Below are 17,712 nucleotides of genomic sequence, written 5' to 3'. Positions count from 1 at the left end.
AGTGGGGAAGACGGACCTTTCCAGAACACGCTCCCAGACACCCACTTCTTCCAGCCATGTTCCACCTGCCTACAGTTACCACCCAATTAGTCGGTTCAAACCAGGATGGACTGAGTAGGTTACAGCTCTCATAATCCAATCAGTTTACCTTTGAATGTTCTTGCATTAAGGCTGGAGCTTTTGAGAGACACATTATATCTAAATCATAACAGCCATGTACAGTGTCCTTCAAATATTTCTGGGGATTCCTGAAGATTCTGAGAATTCATATGAGCTCAAAAACAAGGTCACTCCCACATAATTCTTTGCTGCTCTCTCCAGCTCTGTGGGTTCCAACAGGCTCATTGCAGCTGGAAGGGAGGAGAACTAGATATTAGTCTGCACGTGTTCAGAGGTAACATCTTACTCTCATTCTGCCTTTGCTTTATGCTCTGCTATAGGGGAATGAATCCAAGATTGCTTGTGCTTTATGTCTTTTAAGTATTCTCTTGTTAAAATGACTACTAACTTTTGCCCAACGTCTCCTTCCTTTGTAGAGTCCAGACACCAACTGGGATCAGACTGGGAGACAGACTTCAGGCTAATCTCTCCATTTCTCATTCTCTGATCCCAGGAACATGTGCACTAACTTCTTAGGCATTTAGAAATGAGAGAAAACTTCACAAGGAGATATTTGAATTGGGCTTTAAAAGTAAGGAAATAGAATAATAGGACCAATTAGAGTAAATGGTCTAGGAAAATTTTGCAATGAAAAGTACAATGCAGTGCATACAATAACTTTGGTTTGATTTAAGTGTGTGATCTAGGAGGTAAATCAGGAAAGGGAGTTCGAGCAAAATTTGGGGGTGGAGGAAAGGGCCAGGAGGACAGATCTTGAACATGTAGAAGAACATGGACTTTATGTGGTAGGCAATGGTGAGCCACTGAGTATTATTTAATAGGGAAGGGGCAGCTGTGGCTTAGGAGAATAAAAAATAACAGCACAGATATTGGATGGGGTTAGGCTGAGGAAGGTGGAAATGTCAAAGTGAGATTGGACAGCCAGCTGGAGAACAACTTTTACTTTCCTGCTTTGTATAATGGAAATGACACTAATTTTGCAAGTGTTTGAGTATAGCACAAAATTATAAGACAGTTTTGAGCATGATATCAGGTTTATAGAAGTAGATTTATATGTACAATTATATATTAAATACAATAACACATATTATGAGATTCCTCTTGTGTTCAAAAAATTTTAACCTAATTTTCTACAGATAGGTATAGAGGTAAGAAAGTTACATATATTCACTATCTTAACTAGCTCTCTGTTTATATTTTTGATACTTGTTTTTATTTTAATTTACTTGTTAGAAATTTGAAGTTGCTACCAGGTCACCTCTGAATCCAAGTCTCCTTCTGGGTGAGCTCTGACTGCCAAATAGAGATGTTTTGACTAGAAGCATGATTATCACATTAAACCATTCACGGAGATAAAAGAACACATTGGGTAAGTATAGTGATTAAGAAGTCTGTATGCTATAATTAACCAGTATATGAAAATCCAAATATATTGCTCCTTCAAAGTCAACAGTGGTGGTGGGTGGGAAGGTGGAGAGGGTGGGTGGGAGGGTGGAGAGGGCTTCCACTTTAAATTGCCTTTTTTCAGTAAGAAGATCCTTGCTCCTTTTATCTTGCCCTAGTACTTTTCTGGAACCCTATGCTCCAGCCACACCAAATTACTTGCTGGTTCTCAAACATGTTTCTGATTTTGTCTTTGGATTTTTTCCCCTTTTATAACCACCTTCATTTAATTGACCTCAATATTGCTGAAGAAGTTCACTAAGATACTAGGGGAGCTGAATTTGATGGTGCATCCTAGCTACTCCAAGGCCGAGGCAGGAAAATTGCAAGTTTAAGACCAGCCTGGACAACTTAGTGACACCCTCTCTCAAAATAAAATAAGAAAAGGGCTGGGAATGTAGTGCAGAGGTAGATGCTCCTGGATTCAATATCCAGTACCACAGGAGAAAGAGAGAGAAAGAAAGAGAGAAAGGGGGAAAGCGGTACTATTTATTCCTTTGTTTACCTGTTTTGGACTGGATCGTGTTCACATAGAATTGTGAAGCAAGCCCAAATCTCAGAAAGCTCTCTACCATCACCTCTATCCTTTGGTAACTGTAAGATTATGAGCACCCATAATATTGTCTTAGGTCATCTCCCCCAGAGTACACTGTGCTGGGAGGTGTTCGCCTGTGGCCTGATGTACACGGATGGCATGTACACGGAGAGATGGGGTAACATGGAACCTGCCCTGTGTCACTGGTGCATTTACAGCCTACTTCCTTGGCTCTGATTATGTATACATATATCTTCATGTGAAGGATTTTCAAACTTATCTTACTTGTAACAGGTAATTATTGAGAGTCCCATGCCAATCAGAAGAAGACACCATGACAGTAGCAATCAATGTTCTTTGGTAATACCTTTTTGTGTATATGCAATGAGTCTCTAATTAAAACACATATCAGTAACAGTTTTTTGGTCACGATAATACTGTAGACAAAGGATCATCAGCTTAGGTGCTTCAGGATTCAAGCAGTTAAATGAAGGGAAAAACAATTGGTCTGTGGAGTCTTCAGGGAGTGATGAAGACTGGAACAACTGGAGCATGCATTTCTATTTAAAGGCACTCAGTTTCAACATAAGATATCGTGCAAGGTAATTAGAAGACTTTAGAGCTTTATAATCCTGCATCATATCCGAAAGCCATCAATAGATACCAAAACTCTGCCATCAAAACAGCACCTCAAAGTTAGGCCTACACTTAAAGGTCATGAAATTATTTGTCCATGTTTTCTTCTGAGTGCTTCATTGTTTACCTTTCCAAAGAAGGCCTGGAATACATCTAAAATTAATTTTAAACAAATTAATTTTGTATACAATTTGAGTTGGGAACCTTGAATGCTACTGATAGGAATGTAAAATGGCACAGCTTCTATGGAAAAATTGTAAGACATTTCCTTTTCTTTCTTTATTTGCATTGTCTTACTGCAAAAATAGAATTACCATAAGACCCAGTAATTCCATTTCTGAGTATATACCCAAGATAAATGAAAAATCAGGGACATGGATAAACCTTGAGGAGACCTATGCTAAGTGAAGGAAGCCAGTCACAATAGGAGAAATACCATGGGATTCTATATATGAAGTACCCCGAGAGTCTACTTTATAGACAGAAAGTAGAATGATGGTTTCCGGGGCTGGAGATGAGGCAATAGGAAATTATTATCTAATGAATTATAGAGTTTTTATTTGAGAGGATAAAAAAAGTTCTGGCCAATGAAGCCCACTATCATGTATAATTATAATGCACCAATAAAAAATAGTTCTAGTGATAGTGGTAGTGGCACAACAATGTAATTGAATTTAATGCTGCTGAAATGTACACTTAAAATGGTTAAAATGATAAATTTTATACTAAGTATATTATAGCATTTTCAAAAAAGGAAAATAAAGATCAAAGTTTATTTCTCTCCTTTTGATTATCCCATTGCTCCAGCATCATATTTTTAAAAAGAATATTCTTTCCTTTCCCTAAAGCAGTGGCATCTATAACAAAAATTAGGTGAATGTTATGTTTTAATGTACTGTTTAAGAAATCTTTGCCTATCTTCAATAAACTTTGTTGATATATTAAATCACAGTGAATTATGATTTAATCACAATTTACTACTGAAGCATGATTTATTCCAGTAATGCAAGGTTGTTTCAACATATAAAATTCAATTTATGCAAATCATTAAGTGAACAGAATAAGGAAGAAAAATACTTGATCATCTTAATAGATGCAAAAAGTAATTTAATAATGTTCAATACTTACTTTTAATAATATTTCTCAGTAAACTAGTAATAGAAGGGAACTTTTTTTTTTTTTTTTTTTTGAGGGGAACTTTCTGAAGTTGATAAGCATCATACTCAGCCAGGTGTTGTCGCAGTCTGGCTGGGCACAATTCACGAGCCACTTATCAAGCAGAAACGAACTTTATTTTTAGAACACACTCCACACCACAGGAGCTCTTCAGGAATTCCCTCAGAGCCCAACTGCCACCACCGGCTTCTGGGGAGCCTCTCAACCCCCACTACTCCCGCTCTTGAGGCCAATTGGCTGGGTCGCGTTGGCGGAGCCAAAAGAGTCCCCGAGTGAGCAGCTCTGTGGTCTGAAAGGGCAGGGAAACAGCCCAATGAGCATCACCGCAGAGGAGCCAATCAGCTGGAAGTTTGCTGGGGCCGGCTTCAGCTGTGGCTCTCAAGAAGGTGTGATGGCCTACACCTATATTTCCAGCTATTGGGGAGCTGAGACAGGAGGATCACAAGTTTAGGTCTCAAGGTAAAGCTTAAAAAGGAACTGGGGTGGTAGCTCAGTGGTAGTGCACTTGACTACTATGTACAAGACCCTGGGTTCAATACCCAGTACTGGGCGGGTGGGGAAGACAACTTTAAGATAGGGACTAGTATATAAGCCACAGACTGGGAGAATGATAATCACAAAACATTCCTGATATGAACTTTTATTAATATTTATATACTGAACTCCTATAAATCAATTAAATGGGCCTTCTTTGGGGAGGAGTACCAGGGATTAAAAAGGGGGCCCTCGACCACTGAGCCACATCCCTAGCCCTATTTTGAATTTTATTTAGAGAAGGGTCTCACTGAGTTGCTTAGTGCCTCGCTTTGCCGAGGCTGACTTTGAACTCGTGCGATGCTTCTACCTCAGCCTCCTGAGCTACTGTGATTACAGGCATGCACCACCATGCCCAGCTCATAAATCAATTTATAAAAAGGGAGCACATAACTTAATTTAAAAGTAGGCAAAAAATAGGAACATGGTTTGAAAGGGGAAAAAATACTTGAACATGGATTTCACAAAAGAGGCTATGAGAATAGTCAACAAAGATATATGTCTACTGAGTGCTTTGAGAAGCATATACCAACAAGGTGGGATTAAACATGGAAGGGACCTATTGGGAGCAATCCTATGAAGGAAAGAGGAGACTGGGAGATGCCAAAAATGTGAAGAGCCACTATGAGGCAGGTTTGACTCCTATGGAAGGAAACCAGGAAGGAAGAAGGATTATGTAGGCAGAGTCTCTCTCTATACAGCAGCTCTGAGACAATCTGTTTCAAACTGATAGGGAGTCTCTAAAAATAGGTCAGAACCCCATGGGGCAGAATAGCTCTTGTATCTCTACCATGCTTAGACTCTGACTAAGAGCATCCAGGAGGAAATGTGGCCTCAGCACATACATCATAATTGATCTAAAGATCTGGATGTTGGAGGTTGTCAATCAACTATGCTCTCTATAGCAGTTTCCCTTGAAAAGAGATATGAATGATATAGTGAGTGCATGGCCATTGAATATAAAAAGATGCTCAGGTCATTACTTATCAGAAAAATGCAAATTTAAAGAGTGAGTTACCCTTATACATGTACCAGGATGGCTAAAATGTAAGAATGACAACATCAAATGCTGGTAAGAATTTGGAGCAACTGGAATTTCAATACATGGCTGGTGGAAATCTGAATCTGTCCAACTATTTTGTATGGTAGTTTCTTTCTTTCTTTTTTTTTTTTTTTTGGTGGTATTAATAATTGAACCCAGGGGTGCTTAATCACTCAGTCACATCCTCAGTCCATTTTACTTTTTATTTTGAGACAGGATCTCACTAAGTTGCTTAGGGCCTCACTAAGTTGCTGATGTTGGCCTCAAACTTGTGATTCTCTTGCCTCAGCCTCCTGAGTTGCTGGGACTATAGGTGTGTACCACCATGCCTGGCTGGTAGTTTCAAATAAAACTAAACACATACCTTCCTTATGGCTCCTGGCATTTACCCAAGAGAATTAATGCTTATGTCTACCAAATAGCATGTACAAGAATACTGATAGCTTTATTTCTCATTGTATAAAAACTGGAAACAGTCCTCATTGTTCATCAATAGGTAAATGGATAAATTATAGTTTCTATGTGCTATGGGATACTACATAGAAATAAAAACAAATTACTGATGATAAGGATGAATCTCAGGGCATTTGTTAAGTGAAAAACCCTGGACACAAAAGGTATGAAGTTCAAGAGCCAGCAAAATTAATATATGGTGACAGAAGTAAGAATAATGATTTCCTCTGGCAGGGGAATAGTGACTAGAAGTAGCATGAAGAAATAATCTGGGGCAGCTGAAATGGTCTGTATCTTTATCTACATGTTAATTTCATGTATGTGTGTGTGTTTGTGTGTAAAAATTCACTGAGTCATCCTCTTGAGATTTACTGCAGGTAAATAATAACATATATCATATTATACTCTATAACTATTTGCAAATAACTTAAACCTGAGATTTTTAGTTTTTATTTTTGCAGTAATGGGGTTTGAACCTATGTGACCCATACAACTTGAGCTATATCCCCAGTCGCTGCCGCCGCCTCCTCCTCCTCCTCCTCCTCCTCCTTCTTCTTTTTTAACTTTGGGACAGGCTCTTTCTAAATTTCTGAGGCTAGCCTTGAACTGCCTGCCTCAGCTCCCCGAGTATCTGTGTTTATAAGTGTGTACCACTGAGACTTTTTTTTTTTTTTGGTCCTGGGGATTGAACCTAGGGGTGTTAAATCACCCAGCCACAACCCAGACTTCTTTTTTTTTTTAAACAGGATCTCACCAAGTTGTTTAGGCCTTTGCTAGGTTGTTGAAGCTGGCCTCGAACTTGTGATCTCCAGCTTCAACCTCCCAAGTCATTGGTATTACAGGAGTATGGCACCACACCAGTGAGATTTTGTTTTGTTGTTGTTTTGTTTTGTTTTATGGTTGGTTTTTTTTTTTTTTTTTTTAGTATCTTTTTGAGAATCAAATGGATGGCTGGCACAGAGTAAGGAGCTTTAATACAGAAATGATAAGATTTTATATCTATAAATAAATAAATAAATAGAAACAACAAAATAAATAAAAATCTTTTATATCTTAAAAAAAATAAGATTTGTGTATTCAACAAGCATCTTCTAGTATTTACTATGTGCCAAGGCTTATACTAAGAACTAGGCATGCAGGAGTTATTATTGACAAGTCACTTCCCTCAGTGAAGAAATGAAATAAGAATTAACATTCACCTTGTTGAGCAGCTACCATGTTTTAAGGCCTGAGTCTTTATGACAAATATTGGGAAGAAGCTGATATTAGCCAAAATTCTCCAGAGAAACAGAAACAATAGGATTTATACAGATATATAAGAGGAATTTCATTCTGGGAGTTGTCATATGTTTATGGAGACTGAGAACTGACTGGTAACTGCAAACTGGAGACTCAGGAAAGTACGTGGTGTAATTCAGTCTGAGTCCTGTAGCTTAAGAAGCAGAACAGCTGGTGATGTAACTCCTAGTCTGAGGTCAAAGGCCCGAGAACTGACTTGATAAAGGGGTTTAAACCTTGGAGTCTGCAGGCCCAAGAATCAGAAGCTCTAATGTCTGTGTTCAGGTGAAGACAGAAATCCCAGATGGAGAGAATTTGCTTATCTTCTGACTTTTTGTTCTATTTGGGAACTCATCAGATTGAATGATGCCCACCAATATTAGTAAGAAAGTATTTTTACTCAGTTTTCTGACTCAAATGCTAATTTTCTTCAGAAAAATCCTTCAGAAAAAAACAGAAATAATATTTTACTAGTTATCTGGGTAACCTTTAGCCCAATCAAGTTGACACATAAAATGAGCCATCACAACCATGAATCAGGAAAAAACAGTTAAGTATTGTCATTGTTAAGTGGTAGTAAGGGTCATGACTCCAAAAGCAGTGCTCTTTCTACACAGAATGCTTCCCATAGTTACAGATTCTGCCATCTCATTATGAGCAAAGACTCAAAAGGTAACGAGAGGACCACTGAGACAGAAAATGACCACAGGTGCTTACACTGTCACAAGATTTTTAAATGCCAGTTTGCTCTGAAAGAGAGATGTAAATTTGGACTAGGGGAGCAGGGGACCCCTGTGCACTCTGCCTTGGTTCCCACAGATCTCTATTCAGCCCAACGCATGTCAGTTGAATGGCCACTCTGTGCTGCCTTAAGAGGTTGTTTAAATAGACATATGAGAGCATGTTTTGTTATGGTCTCCTGTAACCGAAGGCAGATGCTACAAGTTCTTAAGTCTGTCTTCAGGGAATCTTTGTATTGTTTAATGATCTGTCTGACAGCAGCTATTTGTACCACCCTGCTGGCAGCAGGAAATTGAGGGCTCTTCTGTTCTCAATGCCTAAGATGCGACCGGCCAATAAAAGGGTGCTGGTATCAGAATGACTTGTATTCCCTACGCATGGCCCAAATGCCTGCTAGCCCTCAAACAGACAAACAGTGATGTGGTGTGTGAAAAGCAACACAATGGAAGCAAAAACTGAACAGTGTTACAGGGATCTGAAGTGGCTGTGCTCAGCAGCGATGTTGAACAAGGTTTACTGGCTCTGCCCAAAATCAGCTCCAAACACACATTATTTGTCTACATACTCCCATTGCTCCTCTTTTCTTGATTGAGAAAAGGTAGTCAGTGTAGTGTTAAACATGTATCATTCAAATGAAGTAAACCAGGAGATTTTCCACCTGGCAAGAGAAGGCTAAATGGCAACTGCCATATTTAATAGTCCTTCTACACAAAAGAAATAGTCAACACTTGAGCCCTCACTAAGAAGTAAGCTTCACTGAGATACAATTGAGGTTGTTAACTACTACCTCTTACAATCTTCCACTTTTGACTCTTTGTTTCTTTAAGATGGTATTCCTAATGACAACCTTTGCTAAATTAATAGGTATGGGAGCTCTGGATTTATACTGCTTAGGTTCAAATCGTGGCTACATCACTCAATGATTATGTAATCTTTGGCAGTTGATCTCTCTTTACCTCATTTTCATCATCCGTGAAATGGGGATAATACCCCTTACTTTACAAGGTTGTTGTGAGGATTAAATGGTATATACACATGAAGGAGCTAGAATTCTTAAATGTTAGGTATCATCATTATCATGGTTGACCAGCTGGCCATTTTAATCCTTTCTACTCTTGACAAGGAAACCAGATACCTGCAATTTTACTTCTTAATTCTCAGCACACTCGTGGAGAGAACAAGATGTGGGAATGGAACACTAGCATGGGCTTTTCCATAAAATGGGATCACTGCTTAGGTTCTCAGTCAAGAGGCTAATTAAGGGACAGCTATGTATAAGGTTTCAGGATATCAAGGCAACATGAACAGGGGAACATTTAGATAAAACTGCCTGGGTGCTTTGCAGTTAAATGAGAAGCCAGCGTAGTTGAATCCAAGAGTTCAAAGTGAAGATGTATAAGTATATGGGAATTAATGAGAAATGGAGTCACCAGAGACACCTATCCTGAGGTAGTTTATACCTGTATTAATTAGCTAATTCAATTTACATGTAGATTCAAGTGCAAATGGCACATTTGAAAAACAAATGTTATGGCAGATAGAAAATAATTAGCTTGGGAATTTGTATTAGTCTGCTCAGGACTAATTTGTATTAGTCAACAAAATACCATAGACTGGGTGGCTGAGACAACAGAAATTTATTTTCTCACAGTTCTGGAGACCAGAAGTCCCAAATCAAGGTGCCAGCTGATTCTGGGTCTGGTAAGGGCTCTCTTCCTGGCTTACAGACAAGCTACCTTCTCAATGTATTTTCTCATAGCCAAGAGGGAAGCTCTCTGGTGTTTCTGCTTATAAGGGCACTAATACCATCATGAAGGCCTTTCCCTTATGACCTCTTCAAATCTAATATCTCCTCAAGGATTCATCTGCAAATGCCAAAACGCTAGGGGACAGGCCTTCAACAAAATTTGGGAGAGCACAATACAGACCACAGCAAGATTGACAGGATAATTAATGAACTGAACTGTGGCTTGCCCTTGCTTACCCCAGGTGTGCACTCTTCATATCTGATAACATGGTTCAGATGGAGTTAAGTTCTTTACGTGATACATGTTGGGCATTTTTTTTTATCATGCATGCATGCACTTGGGTAGCATGGACAACCTAAAAGCAAAACTAGTCAAATGAACTGAGCAAAAATTCCCCACCTGCCACTTAGCCATGCTCCAGCTCTTCCATCAGAAACAGGCAATTACTGATGTGGCGGAGATGGTGTCATCTGAAAAAGTTTAAGGATGAAAAGGGATTGCTTAAACATGCATGCAGAGCTTTAGGTGAAAATACCAAGGACCCGGATGGTTCCTCCTCCATAGCTGATCACCAATGCTGTTTTCATCTACCCTGAACTGCAGAAGTGTTGAGGGTTAGAAGAAGGAGGTGGTGAGGTAAGCAGGAGAAAAGAGGAATGAGAGAGAAAAAGCAAAAGCAATTAGTACACAAGAATGAGAAAGCAGAAATAAAAGCCACAGAAAACCACAGAAAAAAAGAACCACACGTTTCCTGCCCTGCTTTTAGCTCAAATAGGGCTCTGCAATCCCCTGCCCCAGCAGTGTCCATAGCTCCTTAAGTAACCACCAACCATGTAAAGAAAGACACCAGGAGAGGCAGCAAGCCCCAGGGCACTGAGGCAAGGTCTTGCTGTGTCTTTGGTACAGTAGACAATGTCTACTGCATGTAGAAATAGGTCTGTTGGTTTCTGCTTAAATTAAGGTGGAAGTTCAGCCTAGGAAATGGAGGACAAATTAGTTCTAAAGAGGAACTGAACAGCTAGGAGAGCTGGACCTTTGGAAGGGGATGTCCTGAGTTTCTGTATCATGCTACCCAGGGTGACTGCCCTAGATCTCATCAAAAGAGCTAGCTTAGCCAGACATGGTGGCACATTCCTGTAATCTCAGTTACTCAGGAGGCTAATGCAGAAGGATCACAAGTTTAAGGCCAGCCTCAGCAAATTACAAGACCCTGTCTCAAAATAAAAAATAAGGGATGGGGTTGTGGCTCAGAGGTAGAGCGTTCATCTAGCATGCGTGAGGCACTGGGTTGGATCCTCAGCAGCACATAAAGTAAAATAAAGATATTGTGTCCACCTATAACTAAAAAATAAATATTTAAAATAAGTAAATAAATAAAAAGTAAAAAGGGCTGAGTATGTAGCTCAGTGGTAGAGCATCCCTGGGTTCAATACCCAGTACTAAAGAAAAATAAAATAAAAGCTAACTCCTCCTCTTCTCACTGTGAGACCAGAGTAGTCCCTCACTTAGAACCTTCCTAACCTCCATCCAAACACATATAAACCTTAAGAGAGATCTAATAGGGGGATAGAAGAGGAGGCAGATTGAATCAGAAGTGAGAAGTGACAGACATGGCCAGGCAAACTGATGAGACAGGAGATGATGTGGCTGAATGAATCACTAGGCTGCTGTGAGCCTTTGTCCTGAGAAGCCACATCCTTCTGTGGCCTCCAGGCTGCTTCCTGTGCTGCTCACCAAGAAAAAGTCATGGCCAGATGAGCCTCACTTCCTTTTTGGTCAAGCTTTGCAGGATGGCAAATCAAGGGACAGCCATAGAGCCAGCACATTTGAACTGCGGCAAGGCATTTGAACAAGAGGAGCAATGTGGACTTTAGGTGACTCCATGCCTGACTGAATGATTGTATCCAAAGCACTATGACAATGGTGCCATGTTTGCCTGGAGGGGGTCTCTCCAGGTCATGCTAAGGTGCTCTGCCTGGCTGAGCATTCTTTACTGGCAGGTTGGATGAAGGCAAAGAGGGCAGCTTACCAAGTGTTCAATTGACAGAGAGTCAGGAGGTAGCCTAATAAGTCAGCTGACAGAAACAAGAAAGATTCAAAAAGATCTAGACAGGCTAGAATGCTGGATCAAAAATAACAAGATAAAACACAGAATCCATAGTTAAATTCAAGAAATTAGATGCACTGGGCAGGCTCGAGTCCATGAGTGAAAAATGAAAACAGTGGTTTTGGTTGATTGCACACTCGATATAAATTACTAGCATGAAATATTTGTTTAAAAAAAAAGAGAAAGCAGCTTTATAATGCATAATAAAGTGGTCAGATCCAAAATAAAGGAGATAATTATCCCATGGAATTCTTCATATTGAATTCTATTTGAGATGCCTCAAATTAAGCAAACATGCATTGAAAAACATGAGTGAGGGGGTCTGGAGGGGAGAGAAGCAATTGAAGCAGTTGGAACAGTTTCTCTGGGGAAAGAAAAATGCATGTGAAGAGTGGAGAGGATGAAATAGCCATATCCAAATATTTTAAAGTGATGTTAAAATGAATTAGATGCATTGTGTGTAATTCCAGATGACAAGAAAGTGGTTGTTTCAGACAGATTTCTACCCAATATGCAATAGAATTAACTGACATTTTGAGATATCCATATAGAGAACTTCCTGTGACCAGAAGTTTCTAAGCTGAATCCATTAGGGATGCAGTGAACAGGATTAGGGGGCACACTGGATGGCTTTAGGTTCCCTTCCTACCCTGGTTTCATTTATTCCATTTAACAGATATGCATCGAATTTCTATACACTGTGTATATAGGGAATGGAGAGAAAAACAGAAATGAGTCCCCGATCTGTTGGCACTTCCATGTATAGTTAAGGGCAGAGATAGACAATAAACAAATAAACAGATAACTACAAGCAAAATCTTAACTAGAAAGCAAACAGGATGCTCATAGGGGAAACAAGGAAGGACCTCTGTGGATAAAGCAGACAGAACAAGTTTCATTGAAATGATACTTAGGGGCTGAAGGATGAGAGCTGAGATTTTAAAGAATTAGGGAAAGCATTCCAGGCAGAAACCACAATTTGAGCAAAGGCCTTAGGGTAAAACAAAGCTTGGCGTTGTTGAGGTACAGAAAACAGGTCAGGGTGGCTGGAACACAGCAGGCAAGGAATAGGGTGGCAGCAGGTTAAGGGGAGAAATAGGCAGCAACAGATCCAGGAGAAGGGACCAAGATAAGGATTTCAAATGTTTATCCAAGTTTAATAGAGACCACTGATGAGTCATGCTTTTAAAAGATTGATGAGTTCTTTAAAACCATTTTCCTACTGAAAGAGTAACATAAAAGGCTGCTCTGTGACAGCTTCCAGGTTAACTCAGAAAGTAAATGTAGAGGGAATAAGCTGGAACATAGCCAGAGTTTTCTTAGCCCCTAAGGAGGCTCAAAAACTCCAGTCTTCAGAGTACACTAGGGGAATCTACCATAGTGCCATCTGCTGCCTTCTAGAAGAAATACAACTCAGGGCCACGCGAGAAAGCAAGCACAGACAAGGAGGTCTTGAGGCTCCAGTTTAGCTGGGTATGTGAAATGGCTCAGGGAACTGAGGGCCTCAGCAGCTTCAGGGAGCAAGTAAGCAGCGTCCTTGTACTCCAGTAATATTTGAAAGGAAGGATAAGTTGAGGATGAAGTTAAAATTAAGCAAAGTAACTAGTACAGAGTTGAAGGCAACAGGGGAATTTCCCTTGGTATAAAATATTAAATTAGATACCAAAAGGGGATGGGTGAAAGGAATAAAGAAAATACAAGACAGGATTAATTTCAGAAAGAAGGTCAGGATTAAACAGCAAGGCTGAGCGGTAAGCGGGTTTAAGAGGTGTTATGGTGGAAGTACAGACATGTAGGGCTCATCGCTGCTCTGCGACAATAAAATAATGTTACTTGCTGTATAAAAAAGTGGGGAAAAATAAAAATCCTGCCACCTTACATAAGCACTATTATTATTTTGGTACATTTCCGTTGCCATTTTCTCCTATGTGTCCACTTTTAATGGTTTTATTGGATTTTTTTTAATCATAAGAGCAATATGTGCTAGTTGTAGAAAATAAAAACTGCACAAAACTTCCCAGAGGTACATAAAAGAAACCATGCAATATGTAGCCTTAAAAGTTAACAATTTATGCTGCTCAAAATATTTTTGACATGACTACAGTGAGAGGATAAACAAGCAATGTTAATTAACTATTACTATTTCTTTGTTTCCCTTGGATCAATACAATTAATGAAAATAAATACCAATTAATAGCATATTTACTTAGGTTTTGGTCTAAGTTCCATACAAACCCATAAAGGAAAAATCATTTCAAGACAATCTAAAAAGAGAAAGATGATGGATTAAAAAAAAAACTGAAAAGGAGTCACTAGGGAAATGCAAATTAAAACAAAAATTTTATGCCTACTAGAATGACTATAATGAGAGAGAGAGGGAAAGAAAGACAGACAGACAACAAGTATTGGTGAGGATATAGAAAACTTGGAATTTCACACATGGCTGGTGAGAATATAATGGTACAGACACTTTGGGAAACGGTTTGGAAATTTTTAAAAAAGTCAATTTTTTAAAAATTTGATCCAATAATTCTACTGATGTATCTATCCAAGAGGAATGACAGAAAAAAATCCACATAAAGACTTGGATGTTAGTGTTGATTAAAAAAACATTATTTCATAATACCAAAGTGAAAACAACCCAAATATCTATCAACTGGCAAATACTATTCAACAATAAAAAGGAGTAAATACTGATACCTGCTACAACATGGATGAACCACAAAGGTTGTGGCCTAGTGGCAGAATGCTTGCCTCGCATGCCTGGAGCACTGGTTTCGATCCTCAGCACCACATAAATAAATAAAATAAAGGTATTGTGTATATCTACACCAAATTTTTTTTTAAAAGCATTATGCTAGATGTAAGAGACAGAAGCAACAGACTGACTACATGTTATTATGACTCCATTTTTATGAAATATCCAGAAAGCAAACTTACAAAGACAGAAAGATCAGTGGTTGCCTTGAGGACAGGGGTGGTAGTGTAGATTGACGACACACAGTTTGAGGAAATTTTGGGGGTGATGGCAATGCTCTAAAACTCAATTGTTCAATACAGTGAAAAACAAACATATACACAATGAATTGCACACATATTTTAAAAGAAGATGTACTTGCTTTGAACTATTTTTGATATAACATTTTAAGAACAATAAAATTTAATACTGTGAAATAGACAGTCTCTTGACTTTTCAGATTATAAGCAGATTTGTCCTCACTCTATCATCCTATGCTTATATCAAAGAACAAGTTAAAAATAGTCATATATTTGAAAAGCACAAAATGAGATGAGATTGAAGTATTTTTATGTATCTGTAAGCAAAAGGAATGAAACTGAAGAGGATGGGCCATCTCTGTGGTTTTTGTGTTAATATGCTGCTACCTAGTGATCATTTATAAAATGGCAGGACTTTTGTGGTTGTTTTTTTCCATTAGTCTTGGATTTGTTGAGTAATGTATGGTTATCACAACAAACACCTAAATGCTTGGAGATGTAAGTTCAATATCAGAATGAATCACTGAACAATTGATGCTTTATAAAAATACTATAGTTGCCAAGAACTGGATTGGGAATCTTAAAATATGTATTACAGTCCCTAATCTGCTGGTGTAAAGTAATGTATGGTTATCACAACAAACACCTAAATGCTTGGAGATGTAGGTTCAATATCAGAATGAATCACTGAACAATTGATGCTTTATAAAAATACTATAGTAGCAAGAACTGGATTGGGAATCTTAAAATATGTATTACAGTCCCTAATCTGCTGGTGTAAACTTTGTGACTATGAGTCAGGACAAAATTAATCTATGGGCCCTATCTGGCTCCAAAGTTCTAGGAGAGGACCTGCACAGAAGTGATCAGGCGCATGGTCTTGGGGCAAGCTCCTTAGCTGTTCTAAACTTCAGTATAGTATCCTAATCCTTAAAATGAGGATAAAAGAATGCTCATTGCTAGGGTAATCGTAAGCACAGAATGTAGCAATATATGTAAATGAACTTAGAACATACCTCAGGAATAGTTAGGATGTGAGGATGCTCCCTCTTGGGTTGAAACTCATAGGTTAAAAAAAAACCCTTTATCTGCCAGTTGGAAATTAGTTATTCCTCCTTACCTCACTTTAAAGCAACAATCAAAAACCCCAGATGTTCAGAAAACAAAATGTTGGGATGGGGGTATACCTTAGTGGTATAGCACTTACCTAGCAGGTGCAAGGTCCTGGGTTTGATCCCTAGCACCACCAATCCAAATGATTCTTAGAATTGTCAGCTGATTGGGAAAATACATTTAAACAATTCAGTTTTCAAAATAATGAACAAAAATTGCATAGCGGCTGAATTTTTATGAATAATTTAAAACCTGGAATTGCTGATCATTTTAAAATAGTTACAGGGATGTCAAGAGGTGACTGTTACAGATGATCTTTTCACCACTATATCTTAGGATGTCTGATAAGTTTAATAGATGTTAGTCAGCACAATGCTTACCTGAGAAAATGCAATTCCCTAAGAATTAAACTGAGTGTTTGTTTGGACCACGCTGTCGTTCATTCAACAGTTCAGAGAACTAGCATGCTTAACCATCAACACCATCTGAAATTAAAGGGTTTTTACTATTTTATTTCTTCACCCTTTAGGATATTTCCTTAGAGTGTTAACATATTTAGATTAATAATTTTAGTTTTCACTTTCTATGTAAATGTTTTGGCATTGCTTACACATTCTTAAAAACTGTTTTATTGAGGTATCATTTTGATGGCACCAAATTCACCTGTGTGGGCTGGTATGGAGGAGCATGCGATGTTGAGACAGAAGGATTACAACTTCAAGACTAGCCAGGGTAACTTAGCAAGAATCTGTCTCAAGATAAAAAATAAAAAGGACTGGGTATATAGCTCAGTGGTAGAGCACCCCTGGATTCAATCCCCAGTGTACCAGAAAAACAAAAAATATCTATTTGAAGTATACAGTTCTGAGTTTTAGTGTAGCCATTAGTATATAAGTTTTAGAAGAATTTCAATATATTCTTTGATCAGTCCCAAAATGAAAGAATTTGTTAAATTATTAACCTTGCATTTAAACCAACTAGATCTAAGACCAAGCCTAAAAATTTACTTTGAATAAATCAAGTTTTCAGGAAAAACAAATTCTCGACTCAAAACTAAGAGGCCCACAAAGCACATTCTCCAAAGTTTCTCCAGTTTTCTATAGACTATGAATATAAACATAAAATATATTTACAAATTAAGAGGCATTAATACAAATATGCTCATGTATAATGAAAAATGTATATTGTATACATCAGTTTTTTTCCATGAGGCATAAAAATTAATTAAAAATATCTTTAATTATGATCATCTTTCATCCAATGTCCAAGGTATTTTTTTTCCACGCTTTTAAATATGCCTAGGTGAGCTAAGCTGTCCAGGGATGAAATTTGAACTAGCACATCCCCAATTTAAGGAAGAAATATTCCCCCTTTCTGTAATTTGTTGTGTACCCTTTTGTGGGCTTGAACCTGAGATATCTGCTTGTAGAGGAAAATCTTCTTCATTTTTGTTTTGTTTTGGTACTGGGGATTGAACCAAGGGGTGCTTAACCATTGAGCTATATCCCTAGTCCTTTTTATTTTGAGACGGGGGCTTTGAACTTGTGATTCTTCTGCCACAGCTTCCCTAGTCACTAGAATTACAGGCCTGCACTGCAATTCATGAGAAACTTCTTTTTAAATGTGATATTTGAAGACTTGATTTTGTCTTATTGTTTCAAAATAATATTATTCAAGAAAATCAATTACCATGCCCCTCCTCCTACAAATCCAGTATTTATGTTCCCATATATATCATCTATTAAACATGTACATAAAAATCTCTAAATTACAAGAATTATAACTGGGA

Source organism: Marmota monax, unplaced genomic scaffold (assembly GCF_021218885.2).
Source record: "Marmota monax isolate L192 unplaced genomic scaffold, Marmota_monax_Labrador192_F-V1.1 WCK01_AAM20220418_F8-fsc00087, whole genome shotgun sequence".
Classification (NCBI taxonomy): Eukaryota; Metazoa; Chordata; class Mammalia; order Rodentia; family Sciuridae; genus Marmota; species Marmota monax.
Note: the sequence above shows the minus strand (reverse complement) of the source record.